The 5,724-nt window shown below is 41.7% G+C and overlaps 1 non-coding gene across 1 annotated transcript; it reads left to right on the top strand.

Moving 5' to 3' along the window:
• Positions 1-2,581: 2,581 nt before the first annotated feature.
• Positions 2,582-2,688, top strand: LOC112753594 (small nucleolar RNA R71). The gene has a single exon (XR_003177974.1). It is a non-coding gene; the product is annotated as a small nucleolar RNA R71 (small nucleolar RNA).
• Positions 2,689-5,724: the final 3,036 nt, after the last annotated feature.

The following is a 5,724-nucleotide window of genomic DNA, read 5'->3' as shown; positions in this document are numbered from 1 at the left end:
GGTGGAAGCAATTGCCTTCCCTTTCCTCTTTCTTGAGGTCTCTCTGGCCTTAGGTGCCATTAATGGTTATGGAAAAACAAAAAGCAATGCTTTTACCACACCAAACTTAAAAGGTTTGCTCGTCCTCCAGCAAAAGAAGAAAGAAAGTAGTAGAAGAAGAAGAAAATGGGGGAGATGGAGTGAGAAGGTGTATTCGGCTAAGGGGGACAAGTGGTGGTTGTAATGTGTAAAAATGGAGTAGTGTGGAGGGGTTTATATAAGGGTGGGGGAAAGGTTAGTTTTCAGCCATTAGGGTTGGGTTTGGGAGGGAAAAGAATTTGAATTTTGGAGGTAGGTGGGGTTTATGGGGGAGAGTGGATGGATGTGAGTGGTTAAGGGCATTTGGGGAAGAGGTATGGAGGTGATTGGTGAAGGGTATTTGGGAAAAAGAGTTATGAAAATGTGTGAAGAGGAGAGAAGAAGATATGGGGTAGGTGGGGATCCTGTGGGGTCCATAGATCCAGTGGGGTCAAGGACTTAGCATCCCTGCTCTAATTAGGCGTGCAAAACGCCCTTAGAATGCATGTCTGGCGTTAAAAGCCAGTCTGGTGCTTGTTTCTGGCGTTTAACGCCAGCTTGATGATTCTTTCTGGCATTAAACGCCAGTTTGATGCTTCTTACTGGCGTTTAAACGCCAATAAGCTCTTCCTCCAGGGTGAGCTATTTTTAATGCTGTTTTTCATTCTGTTTTTGATTTTTCAGTAGTTTTTGTGACTTCACATGATCATCAACCTAAAGAAAACATAAAATAGCAATGGAAAATAAATAGATATAATTAAATAACATTGGGTTGCCTCCCAACAAGCACTTCTTTAATGTCAATAGCTTGACAGTGAGCTCTCATGGAGCCTCACAGATGTTCAGAGCATTGTTGGGACCTCCCAATACCAAACTTAGAGTTTGAATGTGGGGGTTCAACACCAAACTTAGAGTTTGGTTGTGGCCTCCCAACATCAAACTTAGAGTTTGACTGTGGAGGATTTGGTTGACTCTGCAGTGAGAGAAGCTTTTCATGCTTCCTCTTCATGGTTACAGAAGGAGAACCTTGAATTTTAAACACAAGGTTGTCCTCATTCAGTTGAAGGACTAACTCTCCTCTGTCCACATCAATCACAGCTTTTGCTATGGCTAGGAAGGGTCTTCCAAGGATGATAGATTCATCCTCATCCTTCCCAATGTCTAGGATTATGAAATCAGCAGGGATGTAAAGGCCTTCAACCTTTACTAACAAGTCCTCTACTAATCCATAAGCCTGTTTCATTGATTTGTCTGCCATCTCTAGTGAGATTCTTGCAGCTTGTACCTCAAAGATTCCTAGTTTCTCCATTACAGAGAGTGTCATGAGGTTTATCCCTGACCCAAGGTCACACAGAGCCTTCTCAAAGGTCATGGTGCCTACGGTACAAGGTATGAAGAACTTTTCAGGATCCGGTTTCTTCTGAGGCAATGTCTGCCTTATCAATGCACTTAGTTCATTGGTGAACAAGGGGGGTTCATCCTCCCAAGTATCATTACCAAATAAACTGGAATTCAACTTCATGATGGCTCCTAGATATTTAGCAACCTGATCTTCACTGATGTCTTCATCCTCTTTAGAGGAAGAATAGTCATCAGAGCTCATGAATGGTAAAAGGAGGTTCAATGGAATCTCTATGGTCTCTAGTTGAGCCTCAGATTCCTTTGGTTCCTCAAAGGAAAACTCCTTATTGGTCAGTGAACGTCCCAGGAGTTCTTCCTCACTAGGATTCACGTCCTTCTCCTTCTCTCTGGGTTCGGCCACACCAAGTAAGGTTATGGCCTTGCACTCTCTTTTTGGATTCTCTTCTGTATTGCTTGGGAGAGTACTAGGAGGAGTTTCAGTGACTCTTTTACTCAGCTGGCCCACTTGTGTCTCCAAATTTCTAATGGAGGACCTTGTTTCATTCATGAAACTTAGAGTGGCCTTAGATAAATCAGAGACTATATTTGCTAAGCTAGATAGATTCTGCTCAGAATTCTCTGTCTGTTGCTGAGAGGATGATGGAAAAGGCTTGTTATTGCTAAACCTGTTTCTTCCACCATTATTAAAGCCTTGTTGAGGCTTTTGTTGATCCTTCCATGAGAAATTTGGATGATTTCTCCATGAGGGATTATAGGTGTTTCCATAGGGTTCTCCCATGTAATTCACATCTGCTATTGCAGGGTTCTCAGGATCATAAGCCTCTTCTTCAGAAGATGCCTCTTTAGTACTGTTGGATGCAGCTTGCAATCCATTCAGACTCTGAGAAATCATATTGACTTGCTGAGTCAATATTTTATTCTGAGCCAATATGGCATTCAGAATATCAATTTCAAGAACTCACTTCTTCTGAGGCGTCCCATTGTTCCCAAGGTTCCTCTTAGAAGTGTACATGAACTGGTTATTTGCAACCATGTCAATGAGTTCCTGAGCTTCTGCAGGCATTTTCTTTAGGTGAATAGATCCACCTGTAGAATGGTCCAATGACATCTTTGATAATTCAGACAGACCATCATAGAATATATCCAGGATGGTCCATTCTGAAAGCATGTCAGAAGGACACTTTTTGGTCAGTTGCTTGTATCTCTCCCAAGCTTCATAGAGGATTCACCTTCTTTCTGTTTGAAGGTTTGAACATCCACTCTAAGCTTGCTAAGCTTTTGAGGAGGAAAGAACTTGGCTAAGAAAGCCGTGACCAGCTTATCCCAAGAGTTCAGGCTATCTTTAGGTTGAGAGTCCAACCATATTCTAGCTCTGTCTCTTACAGAAAACGGGAAAAGCATAAGCCTGTAGACCTCGGGATCAACCCCATTGGTCTTAACAGTATCACAGATTTGCAAGAATTCAGTTAAGAACTGAAAAGGATCTTCTGATGGAAGTCCATGAAACTTGCAATTCTGTTGCATCAGATAAACTAATTGAGGCTTTAGCTCAAAATTATTTGCTCCAATGGTAGGGATTGAGATGCTTCTTCCATGTAAATTAGAATTTGGTGCAGTAAAGTCACCAAGCATCTTCCTTGCATCTCCTGTAACACCCTACCATACAGAGTCTTATGCTTAAGTCATAATTCAGAGATGGCAAGGTATTACGACCTCTAAAACAAAAATTTAATACGTATAGTAGTATGAATAATTGATTATAGCTAGGAGCCTTTGTAGAAAAAGGGGTAAACAAAAACCGTAACTCGAACGTGCAACACTCCGATCGATAACGTAACGAGCAAAGGATAAGCTAATGCAAGATCATATATATAAGGAGTGTCAAAAACGGGAATATCAAGACTCAAAATCCGGCTGCGAAGATAACCGGTCCGAGCATAATAATATATACATATAATAAAATAAGGAAACCCCAAAGGAAACCCAAAGGGACACAAATACATACAACCTATTCTCCAAAATCCCCTCTAGAAGGAGTCATCACAGTTTGTATTATTTAATGGAGATAAAAGTATCTAAACAAGATATATAAACCAAACAGAGTCCCAAGAACAAAGGATCTTCGCTAATCCAGAAGTCTCCAGCATGCCTCAACGAGAAGCCTCGCGTCCTGCATCTGAAAACCACAAAATCCGCATGGGTGAGAACCAGAGGTCCCCAGTACGGTAACAGCTTCCACATATATAATACATAATAATAGAGGAAAGCCGAAGGCAATCCTAGAACTTCCTCCAGGTAATATCAAAGCTTATAAACAAGCTAAACCGTAAGTGGAAACTGACTAAAGATCCTTCATTCTAACTAATACTTCCCTTTCCAATTCCTTCAGACCTCCCAACCACCAGCAGGAGTATAATATAGCAAACACAGTTATATCAGACAAGAGATTTACAAATAGGAACAGATAAGGAATTTAGGCAATTAGCAAGTAATATGCAGTCAATAGGCAATCTCAAACAATTCATGTAGTATGCTTATGATGCATGCCTGTCCCTAGTGGCTGATGATATCATCTGTCGGTTATAGAGCCAACCCGACAAGTCCTGGTAGCTAACCATTGGATTGTCCCTCTGTCGTACATCCCCAACTCGAGTTATACTCATCATAAACTTGATCATAATCATGATCCATATCCATCACCCTCACTGGTGAATATTTATCCATCACCATCACTGGTGAACATTTATGGGGGCGAGCTCATCCGGGCCTTTCACAGTGCCCGGCCACACTTACGACATTGGGTTAACAGAGCTTCGAGTCTCAACCTGGAGCACATGGTGGCTAGCCATTGCTACTACCTAGGGAAACCCTCATCTCCAATGGTGGAAGTGCAAACATACACAATTCAATCAACAGCATATATGCATTTATACTTGGCCATAAACATGGCTCCGCCGTAACACGGCAATAATCTAGCCATCCGGCTCACAGTTAAATCCATAACCAGCCAATTCATTAACAATTATGGCCCTTCGGCCCATGGCATAACAAGCACTTCCACCGCCATTCTCCGCATCTCACATAATCATCTTTGATCCTCAATGATCATTCATTTTTCCCTTTGCTTCACTCGCAAGTTACCACAGTCACTAGCCCTTTTTCTCATGCTAGGCATATCATAATGATTTAAGACATAAGTGGTGAGATCGGAGGCTTAGAAGTATGAAATTTGGCTTTTAAAACTCAAAAATCAACTTTGGGATGAAAACAGGGTCACGCATACGCGCACTCCACGCGCACGCGCGGATGGCCTTATAACTCATCTACGTGCAAGCGTCATACGCGCGGGTTGAAAATTAGCCAAACAACGCGCACGCGTCAGCCACGCGTACGCGTGGGTACTCTTGTGCCCCAGGCATAAAACTGGCACAACTCTGGCACAACTCTCTGGAAAATGGCTGGGCATTGGGTGCAGCACATTCGGCGCGCCCGCGCACGCGTGGATGGCGCTTCCTGGAAGAATGGCGCGTACGCGCCAAGTGCGCCTACGCGCAGGGGGTTATTCTGCTAAAAATTTTCTAAGTTAAAAACTGCAGAATTCACAGATTCAACCCCCAATCATCCGACGGTCATAACTCTCTCATTTTAAATCATTTTTCACCCGTTCTTCAAACGGCATGGACATCCCGGATCCAATTTCATTTCTAAACAGATTTGGCACAAATCAGAGATCCGTAGTCCAAGTTATGTCCCATCAAAGTATGCCCAAAACCCATGTTTTCATTCAAAACCACAAAGTGCCATTTTCAAAACAAGCCACTTTCAACTCTTTTCAAAATCAATCAAAACATGCCAATTTCAACCCTTCTCTTTGAAATCATTCGAAATGTACCAAAATCAACAACAAGCCATCCTCAACTCACACATTGACATTTTACCAAAATTTCCAAAACTACCTCTAACCATTTTAACACTTCTTAATCAATGGCTAAAGGACAAACACAATCTCATGTCATACATCTTTCTCATGCCAATTTCCAATAATATTAATTTCCAAATCAACCATCATTATACATTATCAACATCATACTCACCATCAACATGGTACCACCCATCAATTCAACCTCAATCACCCATCAAGCATATATCACAACATGCATTTCTCATACATCACACAATCAAGGCATCAATATTCATAATCACATATATGAACACATCATATATCTCAACTATTCAACAACACCAACAATTCAATGCCTATCTTAGGGCCTCTAGCCTAAGTATTTCCTACCACATTACATATTA

This window comes from Arachis hypogaea, chromosome 15 (genome assembly GCF_003086295.3).
Source record: "Arachis hypogaea cultivar Tifrunner chromosome 15, arahy.Tifrunner.gnm2.J5K5, whole genome shotgun sequence".
Taxonomy (NCBI): domain Eukaryota; kingdom Viridiplantae; phylum Streptophyta; class Magnoliopsida; order Fabales; family Fabaceae; genus Arachis; species Arachis hypogaea.
The sequence above is the reverse complement of the archived record's forward strand: the minus strand, read 5'-3'. Positions and strand labels throughout refer to the sequence as shown.